At 35.7% G+C, this 18,415-nt stretch overlaps 1 long non-coding RNA gene and 1 pseudogene across 1 annotated transcript; both read left to right on the forward strand.

The window, feature by feature from the left end:
- Window positions 1-821: 821 nt before the first annotated feature.
- Window positions 822-3,660, forward strand: LOC130466021 (uncharacterized). Its single transcript, XR_008926042.1, has 3 exons — window positions 822-924; window positions 2,878-2,932; window positions 3,504-3,660. It is a non-coding gene; the product is annotated as an uncharacterized lncRNA (long non-coding RNA).
- Window positions 3,661-3,798: 138 nt separating this feature from the next.
- LOC110789587 (pectate lyase 4-like) lies at window positions 3,799-7,143 on the forward strand (annotated as a pseudogene).
- The last annotated feature ends 11,272 nt before the right edge of the window (window positions 7,144-18,415 follow it).

Genomic DNA, 18,415 nt, shown 5'->3' on the forward strand with positions numbered 1-18,415 from the left:
TTTTGTTTTCCTTGCAAAATTTATCCTTTGCACGACTTCAATTCTGGGTGCATTATCTTTGTATTTCTGAATCAATAATATTTAAACTAAGTTAATAATTTAACATTTAAATATGAAAAAATAACATAGTAACTATGTAAAACATATAGTTTCTATTATGCATCATATAGTAACTCTTAAAATTAACGATGGTAAGATACTTGCAGAATTGCAGATATACGAAGTAGTTATTGTTATTGTTATAGTCATATAGTTACTGTCACAATAATATAGTCATTTTTATTACTAATAACATAGAGTACAAAGATAGAACATAATGATAACATAGTAACTATTAAAAACATATAGTTACTATTATACATGATATAGTATCTCTTAATATTAATGATAATCATATACGAGCAGGGTTGCAGAAATAGTTATTGTTATCTCTATTATATAAGCCAACACCTGAGGGTTTTTTTGTAAATTAACTTTTCGTGTCCCCAAACTAAATGACGAAAATGCCCTCAGGTATCTCTCATCCTATTTCGGTGTATGCGTTTGCTGAACCTTTCTCCTCCTCCCACTTTTCTCTCTCCTCACCTTTCCCTCACCAAACAACACTGCATTACTAGGGTTAGACTTCTCCCGCAAAGATGGTATTCAATCAACTCTATCCTCGATCGCCTCGACGGCGGCGTCTCCCTCAACAGCCGCGACAGAAATGGGTTTTAGGGTTTCTAAGGAAATTTCTTCATTGAAGGAGAGAGATTCAAATTGAAACTTCCGTAAAAAATAATCGAATAGGGTTTAGGAAAGGGGATTCGATTATAGATAAGAACGGATTGAAGGTCGATAATGGAGGAGATAGAAATCGATGGTGGGTGATGGCTCCTTGGAGGCGGCGGCGATGGCGGCTCACCTTCCATTTCATCCTTTCAGGTTTAATTTCAAGCTTCCCTTTACACTCTTTTCATTTCAGTGATTGATTCGTAATCTGGTTTTAGGGTTTTACTTCAATTCAATTCAAATTCTTGCAAAATTTTTAACTTCTTGCAGAATTTTTAATCGCTGGATTGAAATATATTTCGAAAGTAGGGTTTTAATTTTTTAGGGGAAATCTAAATTAGGGATTTATAAAAGGGTTGAATGATCGATTACAAGATGTCTAGATTTTGGGGGTGGTTTTGTGTTCGGCGGCATAATTTGTTAGGTTATGATACATATGACAATTCATAAATCATGCGGAAAAACCATTTAGCCAGGAATACATATTATTTACACATAATCATATAGCATAGTTTAGATGCATACTCTTTGTTGCGTGCCTTCCCTAGCTGCGCCCGAACCGAACAAGAACAAGTCTTTAGGACTCCAAGTGTCGTCCCTCCGTAGATAGTCCACAGCACGTCCGGATCCGCCTTAAGATTGACCAACTAGAATCGCCCTTAAGGTACTAATAATTTTCGGCACTTTTAGGCAAGATATGTGACTGAATTTTTCTCTCAAAAACTCACTTTGAATACTTGAAAACTCGTTGTAAATTGTGAACCCAGACCACATATTTATAGGGGTATGGAAAGAGAATTGGAATCCTACTAGGATACGAATTAATTAAATTAGAATCCTAGTGAAACTCTTATTTAATTAATTTATCTTTTAGGATTAGGAATTTAATCATTAAACGAATCTTGTACGTTTTAGGTTTCGTATGTGAACACAAACACACACGCACGCACAGCAGCCCACGAGGGGCGCCATGCGCGCGCGCGCACAGCCCGAGCAACGCAGCCCACGACTGCCGCAGCCTTGGGCGCGCACTGGGCCTGCCTTGCGGTGGGCCTGGCGCAGCCTTGGGCTGGCGTGTTGTGGCGCGCGTTTCCCTTGCTGGACGTGGGCCTGGCTTCGTGCTGGGCCTTCGTCTAGCAAGCTCGTCTGATGCTAATTCGTACGACGCACTTCCGATTAATTTTCCGATTCCGGAATTCATTTCCGATACGAACAATATTTAACATTTCCGATTCCGGAATTAATTTCCGTTTCGAACAAATATTTAATATTTCCGTTTCCGGAATTATTTTTCCGATTCCGATAATATTTCCGATTCAGACAATATTTCCGTTTCCGGCAATATTTCCAATTCCGGCAATATTTCTATTTCCGATAATATTTTCCGATAGGTACCATGTTTCCGTTTCCGGCAACATCTACGACTTGGATAATATTTATATTTCCGACACGATCCATATTTCCGTTTCCGGCAATATCATCGTTTCCGGAGTATTCATTTCTTGCCTGTGACGATCTCAGCTCCCACTGAAACCAAGATCCGTCGATTCCGAATATCCATAGTTGGAGTATTTAATGCCATTAAATACTTGATCCGTTTACGTACTATTTGTGTGACCCTACGGGTTCAGTCAAGAGTAAGCTGTGGATTAATATCATTAATTCCACTTGAACTGAAGCGGCCTCTAGCTAGGCATTCAGCTCACTTGATCTCACTGAATTATTAACTTGTTAATTAATAATGAACCGCATTTATTAGACTTAACATTGAATGCATACTTGGACCAAGGGCATTATTTCCTTCATAATTAACGGCAACTCAGCTAGGGTTTCCGAGTCGGGTTATTGCCCCGTCGCTTCAATTACTGGTGCACTTAGGGTTTCCTGATTTCATTTGTAAACTTCACCTACCTCTATTACCCTTCCATTCTTAATTTAATTTTTAATTTGATTTCAATTTTCTGATTGATTAATTCAGAAAAAGGGTGATTCAGATTAATTCAACCCTGTTTTTTTGTCGACCTGAATGTTTCTCATCATTCCATGATCTTTTTCTCTCATTCTCGAATTACTGTGATTTTTATTAACTTTGTTTTTGTTGTACAGATGATCCTGGTTCTTCACAGCTTTCGCCAAAGCTGCAAAAAGCTTCCAAACTGGGGTATTTTCTTTTCTTCTATTTCTTTTCTGAAGCTTTTGATTTTTTGAAGGTTCAATTATTATTATAATTTTTTTTATATAAATGGGGGAAAAGAGAAGAATCAAAGCCGGTACACAGGAGAAAGGTGCAGCAAGTTGAGTATTTTACAGTCTATCTTGATTGGAGAAAGTTTTGAGTATCATTTGAAAATAAGATTATTTTAAATATTCTTGAACACAATTTTCCATATTTGTATTTCCATTGGTGTATAATTTTGGATGGATATTATTTGATGGATATTAGTAAATTCTTGATTTGCTTTGAATTTGTTAGATTTTATTAACACTAAAATGAGCTATTGACTATCCATTCGTTGCGGGTTTGTTTGATTTTATTAACAATTGAGCTATTGACTATCCATGTGAAGTGTTTAGATTTCTGGGTAATTACTCTTTTTTGTTAGCTTTGATAAGGGATTTTGAGTGTTTAAGGTGGTTTATGTGGATTATTTTTGTTACGTTAAGGTTCAGAATTTCTATGACAAATTGTTGATATGATACTAACTGTAGTTTCTGGGTGTTGCTTTAATTAGATGATGGACCTGGATCGCTAAGAGAAGCGTGTCGGATAAAGTAACCACTCTGGATTGTCTGAGGTCATACTTGAATGTGTCATCTTAAAAATGGCGGAAGAATACAAGACCACCATGGAATCAGTCAGGTCATGGGTCGTTCAACACAAGCTTCGTACCGTCGGTAATTTTAATAATTCATCTAAATTTAAATTATACTCCGTAATTGATTTTGCCCTGATTTGGTTTTCTCTCAAAATAACTGGGTGCGAAATGATGCAGCAACCGAGCACGAGTATTTCGGAAATAATTTAAAATGGCAAGCAGAAGGATCTCTTCTTATCTCGCTCACTTTCAACTTATCTCACCTCTCCTGTTGGTAATTTTCAATAATCTCCCATTTCTATTCCCCAATTTTGATTAACTTTTTTGTTAATAATATTTGTTTCTTTGACCTTCTATTTGTTTTTCGTGGGGTTTGTTATTTTTTCTTTCACAATTTTGTTTAGTTATTTATAGTAAATTCCCCAGTTTTTGCCCAAATTCCGACTCTTATATAGTAACTATATATGAGTGCAGGTAACCCATAATTTATCCTGTTTAAATCAAAGGGCATACAGAATTTGTAGCTTTATCACAACTGTAATTGATTTACTCTTGAATTAGTCATGTTTAGGGACCTTTACTTGATATGACCTGAGATACTTAGGGTTGACTTTGCATTTATGTCATGTTTCAATGCGAGAGAGATATTGATGTCAGTTGGGGTGCCAGTGTTTCCTGATTCGTTTTAAGGTTACTAATTGTTTAGGTAGGCAGGCGTAGTAAGTTTGGGGAAGCTTTTAGTTGTGGCCTGTTATCTTTTTTGTTTGATGAGATACTTACCTAATCTCTTGATAAAAAATAATTTTACAGTGGGTAAATTTGTGTGATGATCATTGTATTACTATATTTGTGGTTCATGGCTGATAAAGGCAGTTATATATACTGTCTCGATGTTACATTGTAGGTTGTCAATAACAAAAGTATTCATATCCATGTCAAACTAATAGATTCAAAGAGAACTAAATCTTTAGGGAATGTAAAGAATATGGGTGGTCACTTGGTATTTGAAAGAAATCATGAAAGGTTTCACCGTTTCTATGAACATGCCTTTATAGTCACATGGTTCCATTATTTTACGTTTTTGCTACATAATTTATTCAATAATTTTATGCTGTGACTTGCTGTTTCATTACATTGTTGTTGCAATCTTTTCTTTGATTAATTGAAGAAGGTTAATAGTGTACTGCCTTATGATTCGTAATGGGCGAATTTTTGCAATAATTAGTGTGGTTTTGGTTTGAGTTTGGTGACGAGTACATTCCTGTTGTTGTAATTGTAAGTGTGTGTAGTCGAAAAGATTGGGTTTATGACTGTAAGATGATGTAGCCATGTAGTTTTGAAATGCTTTAGTCCCAATAAGACTGATATTCTTCTGTATGATGTAATGTAGGTACAAACGTTCTTTTGTATTCATTCTTCGTTCACAGAGTTGGCTTTATGATGAACTGCAGGTACAAACATTCTTCGTTCACAGATTTGGCTGTTGGTGTTAGTGTGTAAAACAGTTTATTGACCTGAATTTCGATTTGCAATTAGTTGGTTGAAATTTCGATTTCTGTTTCGGTGTCTGATGGATGGAAAAATTATACATTTTGGGTTGAATTAGGTTGATTTTGTATTAGTAAGAAATTGTGTCAGAACTGGTTAGTTAAAATGTGAGTGCTAAAACAAAATAGACTGACTACTATTCTAATAGACACAAAATTACCATAACTGACTATTGGGGATATGTTAGCTAAAATATGATATAAACAAAAGAAACTCAGCTTGAAACCACAACTGACTATTGGGGATACTAATTGGTCGATGTCAAACTATTTTAAGCTAAGTCATATAAGACAAGTAAGGAACCAACCAGCAATTAGACATTCTGGGTTTCAATCAGTCAAGGATGAAGGATGTCCTACTTTCCTAAAAGATGAATATTCTCAACTTTCGTGATCAAAAATGGATCTGGGAAGACGAGCATGCCAGGACCGTCAAACTTCAGAACTTTGCGACTGAATTTTCGAACAAGATGGATTCAGAACCGTTTGAGAAGAGGACCGTGTCAGGTCTGAGATGATTCAACTACCGATGATTGTCTGACATTTAGTCTTCAGCTTAGATGATAGCCTGTGAATTATTTGTAATGATAGATGAAATAACATAGATGGAAATTGAATAAAACTAGCTTCATTAATCACTATTTTGGTCTATTGCAATTGTTGTGATGCTTTATATTTTTATCTGCTTATTCTACTGCGATTCTTATGCAGTGTGTGCCATTGCAGCTGTTCTTAGAGACCTCTGCATTGCTGAGGTAACTCCTTCTATTGGCCAATCAGTCTTGGTTTATCTTTGTTTGGTGAATGGTTATCTGATGTGATGATGAATGTCAATACTGATCCAATCTAACATTAAATTGTTGAACCAAATTACTGGGGTTATAAAGGTAGGAAGAATGTTAAGGGCTGGAGAGATTAATCTATCTCTGAGGGTTGAATTACAAGTGTCATTTTAGTTTTCTACAAATGTGAAATTCATTAATATTTGCTCTTAATAAACTAAATTACTCTTTTTTGTTAGGTTTGATAAGGGATTTTGAGTGTTAAGGTGTTTATGTGGATTATTTTTGTTACTATGAGGTTGAGAATTGTTGTGACAAATTGTTGATACGATAGTAATTGTAGTTTCTGGGTGTTGCTTTAATTAGATGATGGACATGGATCGCTAAGAGAAGCGTGTCGGATAAAGGAACCACTCTGGACTGTCTTCGAAATTTCAGGTACAATTGAATTGAGGTCATACTTGAATGTGTCATCTTATAAGATGATTGGTGGTCGTGGGCAGAGAATTAAGTTCACTGGGAAAGGGCTAAGGCTAAAGGAATGTCAGCGTGTGATAATATGCAATCTAGAGTTAAAGGTGGGAGGGGGCATGATATGATGTAGATGAGATTCAGATCAAACCTAATTCTAAGCATATATGGATTGATCGCTGCACCTTGCGTGATTATTATAATGATGTCAGTCAGTGGATCTTGAAACTTATTCTACTTGCAAGATCATTTATTCATTCTGTCTGATTTTTTTTTCAATAAATGAACTGCCAGTTAAGGTTATTTTTGCTTACTTCTTAAGGCAATGTTTTATACTGAACATGAACTCATCATAACAAATGTTTATACTGGTTAGACTAATATATCTTGGTTAAGATTCTGTAAGAACTTCTAACCAAACATAGCCTAAGATAACATTAATTACGCTATTTGAGCTGCGAGGTATGATTTTTAAGTGAAATTTTGGAAATTGTACTTGCATTATTTGCGTTGAATTCCTGATAAAGTTACATTTTCGTTTCTCAAAACATCTGGTTGTTATTTTTGGACAGAGGGAAAAATATACTAGCATATTTAATTGGTTCAATGTCTCTCTTATGCTCCGCATATGTCATTTCTCTCAGCATGACAAAACAATGTTCATTGGAGAAGATCCTTCTTCTCATGTGGATGCATTCGGGTGACTATTCACCATTGCTTTTTTTTTATGGAACTCGACAGAGACATCTCGCTTGATGAACTTTGTAAACATTTTTTTAATCTAATTTTACATTTAGGGGTTGTAATGCAATTTTAAGTTTTTATAATCCCGCACGCATCGCGTGCATATTGTTAGGTTATGATACATATGACATTTACATAGATCATGCGGAAAAACCATTAACCCAGGAAACATATTATTTACACATAATCATTTAGCATAGTTTAGATGCATACTCTTTGTTGCGTGCCTTCCCTAGCTGCGCCCGAACCGAACAAGAACAAGTCTTTAGGACTCCAAGTGTCGTCCCTCCGTAGATAGTCCACAGCACGTCCGGATCCGCCTTAAGATTGACCAACTAGAATCGCCCTTAAGGTACTCAGAAAATTCGGCACTTTTGAGCAAGATGTGTGTTTGATTTTCTCTCAAAAACTCACTTTTGAATACTTGAAAACTTGTGTATAAATTATGAGCCCTAGGCCTTTATTTATAGAGTTATGGAAAAGGAATCGTAATCCTAGTAGGATGCGAATTAATTGGAATTAGAATTCTACACGAATTCTACTTAATCAATTTATCCAATAGGAATAGACATTTAATCATACACTGACTCTTGCAGATTCAGGAATCTCGCATGAGCTGAAACTCACACACACACGGCAGCCACAAGGGCTGCCCATGCGCGTGCGAGCAGCAGCCCGCGCAGCACGGCCCACGCATGCGCGGCCTTGTGCGCGCTGGGCTGTGACGTGCGTGCTTGCTGGGCGATGGCCTGGCTTCGTGCTGGGCCTTCGTCCGGCAGGCCTCGTCCGATGCTAATTCGTACGATACGCTTCCGATTAAATTTCCATTTCCGGAATCCATTTCCGATACGAACAATATTTAATATTTCCGATTCCGGAATTAATTTCCGTTTCGAACAAATATTTAATATTTCCGTTTCCGGAATTATTTTCCGATTCCGGTAATATTTCCGATTCTGACAATATTTCCGTTTCCGGCAATATTTCCAATTCTGGTAATATTTCCATTTCCAATAATATTTTCCGATACGTACCATGTTTCCGTTTCCGGCAACATCTACGACTTGGATAATATTCATATTTCCGATACGATCCATATTTCCGTTTCCGGCAATATCATCGTTTCCGGAGTATTCATTTCTTGCCTGTGACGATCTTAGCTCCCACTGAAACCAAGATCCGTCGTTTCCGAATATTCATAGATGGAGTATTTAATGCCATTAAATACTTGATCCGTTTACGTACTATTTGTGTGACCCTACGGGTTCAGTCAAGAGTAAGCTGTGGATTAATATCATTAATTCCACTTGAACTGAAGCGGCCTCTAGCTAGGCATTCAGCTCACTTGATCTCACTGAATTATTAACTTGTTAATTAATACTGAACCGCATTTATTAGACTTAACATAGAATGCATACTTGGACCAAGGGCATTATTTCCTTCAGTCTCCCACTTGTCCTTAGGGACAAGTGTGCATTTCCTAATTCCTTTGTCGCTCGATGCTTGCTCTTGAACATAAGGTAAGAGTTGTCATCCTTATTATGTCCAGAGGTGTTCCTCGGTTTCAGAGTTCAACTGATCAAATAAACAGATAATCATAGCCTATGATTCATCCGAGCACGGCCATGCATTTCACAGTTTCTAGCTCTCCGAGTGGCCTTGTACAACTTTTAAGCATCTCATCCCGATTTATGGGAGGACAATCCCAATCTTGCGATCTTGAGATTAGACTTCGTTTGATAGGTGATTACCTGAGCGTTGCCTTTATAGCCTCCTTTTACGGTGCGACGGTTGGTCAACGTCAAAGCAATCAGTTCTCAAACAAGTAATCTCAAATCACTCAGGTATTGAGGATTTAGTGTCTAATAATTTAATGAAATTTACTTATGACAGACTTTCATCTCTTACAGTAAAGTTTCATAGGTCTTGTCCGATACTAGTCTTCCCAAAGTAAGTATCTATGCAAATGATTATGACATTGCCATGTCCACATAGTTCAAGAAACAGAACTACTAGTCATCTTGCATTCTAATCGTCTAACGTTTTCTATGCGTCCAATTTTATAGAAAACTCCGATTAGGGACCATTTTCAACCTTTGACATTCAAGTTCACTTGATAGACATTTCTTAGTCACAGGACTGGTCCTGACAGTCTATCTTGAATATATCGTCAAATTGAAGGGACTCATCATTTAATACTAAACCAAGATTAAATGGAATATGAAAATACATTTCATATATGATAAATGTTCAACCCCAATGTTTTATAACCATGGGCCTCAAACCCATCTTCTAAAACAATTCATGGAATTCAAAGCTATGCTTGATTTCCAGTGCTACAACGTGAGTGTTGCTTCTCACTTGTTGCATAGGTTTAGTTATCATGCTTTGCCAATCTTAATATCCTTTTCATCGAATGTTCTTCGAGATATGATGATAAGATCTTTTCGAGTTTGTTTATTATGTGATCTAGTCTTTCTTACTTCGACGGTGGTTTTACTCATTTTGCAATGAAGAACCATCAAGTTAGCAGACGTTTTTCTTGCTTCAAGAGTGGTTCTACGCATTTTTCAATGAAGAACCATCAAGCCAGCAGATAGGTGATCTACCTAAGTTCAGTGAAGAACTTTAAACAACCCTGTTTTATTACTTCTTAGGCAATAATTACTTTTACTTCAACTGTATAGGTTGCTAGTGATGCTTTGTTTGGATTTACCTATCCAAGCAGTTTATAGATATGTGGAAGATTCTCCAACTATATCTTGGAACATAGAAATTATTATTTTAATTTCCCACGCAACAACTCATGGTCTCCAACCCATGTTGCCATTTCGAAACACGATGCTCTTTAGCTCGTCCTTATCAATGGTTAACTCCAAAGGGTCTTGCTTGATCCTTTGCCAGTGTTTATGCGTGTAGCATCAATATTTAGCGTATCTTTATTTCCTTGAATCAAGAACTATTCCTATGTACCTTTTCAAGTACCATAAGTATTCTTGATCTCAATCTAGTTGATCTTCACTTAGATCAATAGAGACTGGTATATGTTCGTCATGCCTAAAGTCATACGATACGTTTTTGGCGATCCTCATATTATATCATACATGATAAATTCTTTTGCAGAATAATTCCCAATTGAATTCTATTCATGTAACTTTAGCTTATCTCGTTTTAGTAGATACTAAATTCAGCTAAATTCTTTGACATATAATATAGGTTAAGAATCTCATTTAGACTCTTTGATGTTTAACTTAGTAAATGCTTATACATAGTTCAAACATTCTTTACTTAGATTTATTCACATGGGTCGAATATCTCCAATGGAGACTTTCGTGTTTGATTTAGTAAATGCCATTACTTAATCTAAAACAATATTATAAGATCTTTGTAAATAGATCTTAATACCCAATATGTACTAAGTTTCGCCATGGTCCATCATTGATGAATAATTTCAAATCTAAGTCATTAGCATTTGAATGTTATTTCACAATAGAGAGATATGTGTGTGATACACATAGGACCAAATAAGTTTTTATGTACTCCCACTAAACTTCTTATACATCTATAAGAATTATGTACATTTTATGAAACTAAAATACTTATTAGCTTCACTAAAATACAGTTCCAACTCCCAATTGCTTGCTTAAATCTGTACTTAGATTTTATAAGCTAGCTTTCTCTTTCAAGCATTTATTTGGATCCACAAATCCTATGACATACCATGTACATAGTTTATTCCAACATTTGATTGAGGAATACGTTTTGTCATCCAATTGCTATATGTACCAATATGCAATCATTGCTTGAATTATAGACTTGAGCATTACGATTATGCATGAGGTTTCAACACAATTTACACCATGAATTTGCTTGTAACCTTTAGCAACTAATCTAGCTTTGTGTGTGAACACAATTCCATGTTTGATGGTTTTTATCCTTAAAACAAACTTGCAACCAATAGGTGTGAACCCTATTCTTGCAAATCAACAAAATTTCAATTTTGTCATCAAAACATTGAGTATGTTTTATGGCCTCTAACCATTTAAAACATTTGAGTCTATATATGGCCTCTAACCATTTTAGGGAATCTAGGTTTCGTCATAGCTTTCTTACAAGTCACAAACTCATTAATGATAATAGTTTGACTGCAAGTTGTAGGTTTCTTCACTATTTAATAGAAGAATCTCATAGTTTCATTGACCTGATCTCTATGTTTCTTCACTATCTAATAGAAGAATCTCATAGTTTCAGTGACTTGAATTCTATGCCTACTTGGGTATAGAACATCAAACAATAGAATATCAATAGCCACTTGAAAGTCCTTTGAATATTCTGTTCTCTTTGAAGCACTTGTAAAGTCTTCTAAGAGATATCTATTCTTTAAAGCCACTTCTAAAGTCCTTAAAGAATAAGTTCGGATTTTCTGAAGTACTTCGAAAAGCCTCCGGAATGTCCGTTTATGTTTGTTGTTCGCCTCGAAAACTTTCGAGGTCTATTTTCTCCCACTTGTCATTTTGGAAACGAATCTCCAAAAGGACATTATTTCGAGCAAACAAACATTATGTTCTCAAAAATTCGTGGTAGAAACAATACCCTTGTGTCTCATTTGAATAAATCACAATGAAACATATATCTATACTTGGACCTTAGTTTGTTGAATAACAAACACTAAGCTCCCACTGAGTTTAGCAACTCTCTAGATATATATTATCGAAAAGATATTCTGAAATTTCTTTTCTATAGCTTTGACGAATTTAGTTTAGTTTGGTGGTAGTTGAGCATTTTGTTTTAGAAATTATAGGAAAAGTCTTTATGATTCATCATTGATCGAATCAAGTACTAATTGACTTCGATCATTCCAACGTAGATATGCCATATCTTATGGAGCTAGATTGTGAAATTACAACACACAATCATTGATGATCATATTTGGTCTCAAGTAATCATCAACATGATCTAACCTAGATCTTTATGATTTCTTGCCAAGTGGATTTTATACTTCTGAATCTTTGTACTAGCCAAACAGATTCAACTTATATCACATTTGAGTAAATAAACCTATATTCACTCAAATCCATGTGAAATAATAAAGTCATAAAATCTTTCTTTAGCTTTGAACTCTATTGTCTAGGCGTTCTAACAATAGTTCATATCTTTTGTTACTATCAACAAGTAAGACTAGTTGTCTTAAAATGATCTAGAAATCAATCAACTTTCAAAAGTCCATCAAAATAGAGCTTATGAATGTTAACTTGTTGATGTGGTCTAAGCAACAATGCCAAAGATTAGTGGAACTCAAATCAAGGGGTTGATTTGAACCTTAGTAAAGTTCTTTAAAGAGTTGTTTGTTTTAATCAAGCATATTGACTCAACCTGTAATTGACCATTTCATTCAAATAAACAAACAAACATTGTTTTTGTTCTTCTGAATGTGAGTCTTTCTGTGTTTGAAGCAGAAATTTAGGTATGCTGATTATGGAATAAAACAGCCATTTAGTTCCAGCCTTTGAAAGGACTTAAAACAAACTAGATGACCCTACAACTAATGTAGCATTGCCATGCTTCATTTCCCACTTGTAGGTCATTAGTGTATCCTAGCTTCCATTATTTGAGTTATTACCGAAGTAAGAACCTCAAGCGGTATATGATACCAAGGAAGTTTGATTGCTAGGTCACTTCTCTTTAAACATAATTTTATAGGTAGAAACGGAATCGTAAATTCCTTTCATTTGTTCCTCGTTTTCCTATTTCTTGTACCCTTTCTTATAGTCTTAAGAATTGAATTCTTTAGTGTTGACTTTTATACTTTGTTAGACATGTCCAATGTCACCAACAAGGTTCTTTACCATTTTAATTTATGTTGAATATTCTGTTTCAACTAGATGATCTTACCAGAAGCTTCTAAAGTTCTCTAAGCATCGATCTATTCGAATGTCTAGGAACTAGACTCATTCGAGAATTAAATGGAAAAAGGATTTTAGGTTGTTAACCATTGGTAAAGCTGAGCGTTTAAACTCAATGCTTTATGATCTCAAAACTACATTGTATTTTGAATTCACAAGCACCAATTGGTTTGCCATTCGATTTTGATATTCGAAAACAACCATAAAAGTCGCTATAAGAAACGTACATTTTAAATTGCTCACTTTCTCTCATTTCCGTGAATCGTTCTTGGATTCACTACCAATCGAGGAAATTTACTGTTACCTTTCTAAAAGGATTTATTGCAGTGCAAGATATTTAATTATAAACAATAATTAAAACATACATTGAAGCATGCAAAGTCTAAACATTTATCATGAATAATAACTTGAAATTAAAGCAACCATGCAATTCAAACAAGTTATTAGCATTTTATTCGAATTTATTGTTCCGGCAGGTGTGAATAAAATGATTCCAAGATCCTAAAATCATTGAAGAACTAAGCACAGTTTGTCGACTTAATCCTAGAACATCTTAGGTAAGCAAAAGCCTTTTGCTAATAGTCTAGAAACTATTCTTGGTTGATAGGTACGTCTAAGAACTTATTAGGTAAACCTATCGGATTTGCCACGACATAAAAGGACTCCTTACTTATATCGTTGAGTTTCACCAAAACTAACATGTACTCACAATTATTTGTGTACCTTGCCCCTTTAGGACCAATAAGTAACACCTCGCTGAGCGAAAACTATTACTAGATTGATGTAAAGGATATCCAAGCAAGTGTATATTTTGGCATGGCACCTTTTAACTCAATTTTTAAGTTTGGAACTTAAGGCTCTTACTATGTTGGTTAGATTTTAAGTGAACTAAAATCCTTAATCATGCAACATAATCAAGCTTTTGATCTCATGCATTTTAAGACATATTTAAAGCAATAAATAACTTAAAACATGCATAAGATATTTGTGATCTAGTATGGCCCGACTTCATCTTGAAGCTTTGACTTCAAAGTCCGTCTTGAAAATCTCCGTGGGAGGCACCATTTTCTTCAAATAGGATAAGTTATAACTAATTACAACTATTTGATGGTACGCAGACCATATTTGAATTGAAAAACAACTTTGGTACTTTAGACCAATTACATTCAAATTAATGGTACGCAGACCATATTTTCTATCCTATTTGGGCCATACTAGTCACTTCATAACCTGCAAAACAGTACATATACAATATATACCATTCACCCATTCATTATCATGAATGGCCCACATAGCTGGTTAGTTAAACACATTATGCATCACGTAAACATTTGCAGCAATTAATCAAGGGCACCAATAATCTACCAATTATTCAGTCCTTATTAATTCTAATCGAGTTGTTTTAACCTTAAGGATTTGTAGACCTAATCAAGAGTTTATGACTAAAAAGTGCTCCCACTCAAACCAATAAATTCATATGCTTTACTAATTTTAAACATAAAATTGTATTTCTAGTCTAACCGGAAACATACAAATTTAATTAAAATTTAAAGCTCATATAAATTTATAATTGAATCCAAAATTTAATTTAATTTCAGTCGTATTTAAATTAATTCATGATTTTAATTTTAGTAAAATAATTAGAATAAATTCCATTTATTATAATTATAATATTCAAAATTAAAATCCAAGAAATTAATTTAAATTATTAATTTTAAAATTAATTAAAATTACGTGAACTGAAATTTTCAAATTAAACATTCAAACGATCTAATCGAAACGCAAACACCCTACGCGTTGCACGCCCATGGGCTGTACGCACACAGCCATTGCTGGCCATGTGCGCGCAGCCCATGCGCTCGTTGCATAGCTGCTGCTGTCCCATACACAAGCCTCCGCACAGCGCCCACCGCACGCGAGCTATCGCTCGCAGCGCGCGCGCGTTACCGCGCTCGCTGGTGCGCGAGATCGCTCGCTGGTGCGCGCGAGCCATCGCTCGCTGGGGCGCTGCATCGCTCGCTGGTGCGCGCGAGCCATCGCTCGCTGGCGCGCGAGATCGCTCGCTGCGCGCGCGCGAGCCATCGCTCGCTGGTGCGCGCGAGCCATCGCTCGCTGGCGCGCGAGATCGCTCGCTGGTGCGCGCGAGTGATGCTGTGCGCAGCGCTCGTGGCACGCGAGCTTGCGCTCGTTGCGCACGAGGCTGCGCGCTGTTATGCGAGGCAGCGCGCGCTGTGGCGCAGCTCGCTTGCTGCCCACACGCGACTGCCTTGGCTCGCCCCTCGCCCATGCCCATACGTTCATTGCTCGTGGCACACAACACAAGGCAGGGCTGCTGCCTTGTGCTCGTGCACTACGGCCTTGCTCATTGCATTCGTGCCGCACGGGCGACGAGCTCCCTTGCTCGTCGTCGCATGCCCGCATTATACAACACCCCTTAAGGGTAACACGAAGCGTCCATTGCTTCGTGCGTGCAAGTTATTTGAACGAATCGCATAAAATTTAAAATTTATATTTAAAATTAATGACAAATTAATAAATATTATTAATTTCATAATTTTAGGGCGAAAAATCGAAAATTTATTATCCAATTGATTTCCGATTGATATGGATTCAAGTCTAGGTCATAAAAATTTAAAATTTATCGTAAATTTACAATTTTTATGGTGGTTTTTAATCATAGGTTTCTAATTAAATTATAATTAATTATGAAAATCAAATTAATTCTAAATTATTCTAATTTTCAACAAATTAATCATAATTACAAATTAGATTGCATAATTAACAAGACTAGGCATTCAAACTTGTTAAACATATGCAGTAGGTCAATCAAAAATTCAAGATTTATCAACAGGAATCGCAAATATTTAATTTAACATCTTAAATTTACGAAATTTTGCATCCGAAAAACTAAAACCTTCGAAAAGTCATAGTTAGGCTTCGAATTTGAGAATTCTGGGTTCGGCAGAAAAATACTATTTTTGTCAAAATTTTAGAATGCCTTTTACATGCGGAATTGACACAAAAATCACTCAATTCGGATGAGTAATGAAGAAACTGCCGAAAAACTGCGTACATATAATTAAATAAACGCAATTTGCAATTAATTAACAATCACGAAAATTAATCACCCCTTTTAATTCTTGCAAATTTGTAATATTTAACCATGTTTATGCAATTTAGATTATGAAAATAATAAGGGGCTCGTGATACCACTGTTAGGTTATGATACATATGACATTTACATAGATCATGCGGAAAAACCATTAACCCAGGAAACATATTATTTACACATAATCATTTAGCATAGTTTAGATGCATACTCTTTGTTGCGTGCCTTCCCTAGCTGCGCCCGAACCGAACAAGAACAAGTCTTTAGGACTCCAAGTGTCGTCCCTCCGTAGATAGTCCACAGCACGTCCGGATCCGCCTTAAGATTGACCAACTAGAATCGCCCTTAAGGTACTCAGAAAATTCGGCACTTTTGAGCAAGATGTGTGTTTGATTTTCTCTCAAAAACTCACTTTTGAATACTTGAAAACTTGTGTATAAATTATGAGCCCTAGGCCTTTATTTATAGAGTTATGGAAAAGGAATCGTAATCCTAGTAGGATGCGAATTAATTGGAATTAGAATTCTACACGAATTCTACTTAATCAATTTATCCAATAGGAATAGACATTTAATCATACACTGACTCTTGCAGATTCAGGAATCTCGCATGAGCTGAAACTCACACACACACGGCAGCCACAAGGGCTGCCCATGCGCGTGCGAGCAGCAGCCCGCGCAGCACGGCCCACGCATGCGCGGCCTTGTGCGCGCTGGGCTGTGACGTGCGTGCTTGCTGGGCGATGGCCTGGCTTCGTGCTGGGCCTTCGTCCGGCAGGCCTCGTCCGATGCTAATTCGTACGATACGCTTCCGATTAAATTTCCATTTCCGGAATCCATTTCCGATACGAACAATATTTAATATTTCCGATTCCGGAATTAATTTCCGTTTCGAACAAATATTTAATATTTCCGTTTCCGGAATTATTTTCCGATTCCGGTAATATTTCCGATTCTGACAATATTTCCGTTTCCGGCAATATTTCCAATTCTGGTAATATTTCCATTTCCAATAATATTTTCCGATACGTACCATGTTTCCGTTTCCGGCAACATCTACGACTTGGATAATATTCATATTTCCGATACGATCCATATTTCCGTTTCCGGCAATATCATCGTTTCCGGAGTATTCATTTCTTGCCTGTGACGATCTTAGCTCCCACTGAAACCAAGATCCGTCGTTTCCGAATATTCATAGATGGAGTATTTAATGCCATTAAATACTTGATCCGTTTACGTACTATTTGTGTGACCCTACGGGTTCAGTCAAGAGTAAGCTGTGGATTAATATCATTAATTCCACTTGAACTGAAGCGGCCTCTAGCTAGGCATTCAGCTCACTTGATCTCACTGAATTATTAACTTGTTAATTAATACTGAACCGCATTTATTAGACTTAACATAGAATGCATACTTGGACCAAGGGCATTATTTCCTTCACATATAAGACTAGTGATCATATAGTTATTGTGATCATAACATAGTAACTCTTATAACTAATAACATAGAGGACAACAAAGAACAAAAAAATAAAATTATAATATACATAAAAAACTATTCCGTATACCAAACATATAGTTACTATAATACAAGATATAATACTTATAAATATTATTGATGGTCATTTAGTCAAAGAGTTGCAGACCTAGTTGGTGTGGTAATAATATAGTAACTCGATCCATAAATAGTAACTATATCACTAAAAATATAGAATAAACATAAAAAACATGCACATAACATAATAAACTAACATAATACCTATTTCAAGCATATAGTAACTACTCCCTCCGTCCCTTAATACTCGACCTGTTTTGACCAGACACGCTTGCCAATGCACAATTTTGACCACCAATTTCTTTAACTACATATTATAAAAACTTATAAAAATATTACTATTTTGAAAATATATATTAAGATGAAGCCAACAATATATTATATACTAACATTTGTTTTCATGTACTAGAAATAAAATAGGGTCAAAGTGAATTATGTGAATAGTGTGAAAAGTCAAAACGGGCCGAGTATTAAGGGACGGAGGGAGTATATAGAACATACAATAACTTTTGAAGAAAATAAACATATGGTAACAAATCATGATAAAATAAACATAGTACCTATTTCAAATATATAGTAACTATATAAAACATATAGTAACTATATAAAACATATAGTGACTATTATTATCATATACGAAGTAGTAACTATTGTACACATATAGTAACCATTATAATCATATAGTCACTATCTAAGAAGCGGACAAAAAACATACT

The sequence above is a fragment of the Spinacia oleracea genome, chromosome 1, assembly GCF_020520425.1.
Source record: "Spinacia oleracea cultivar Varoflay chromosome 1, BTI_SOV_V1, whole genome shotgun sequence".
NCBI classification, from domain to species: domain Eukaryota; kingdom Viridiplantae; phylum Streptophyta; class Magnoliopsida; order Caryophyllales; family Amaranthaceae; genus Spinacia; species Spinacia oleracea.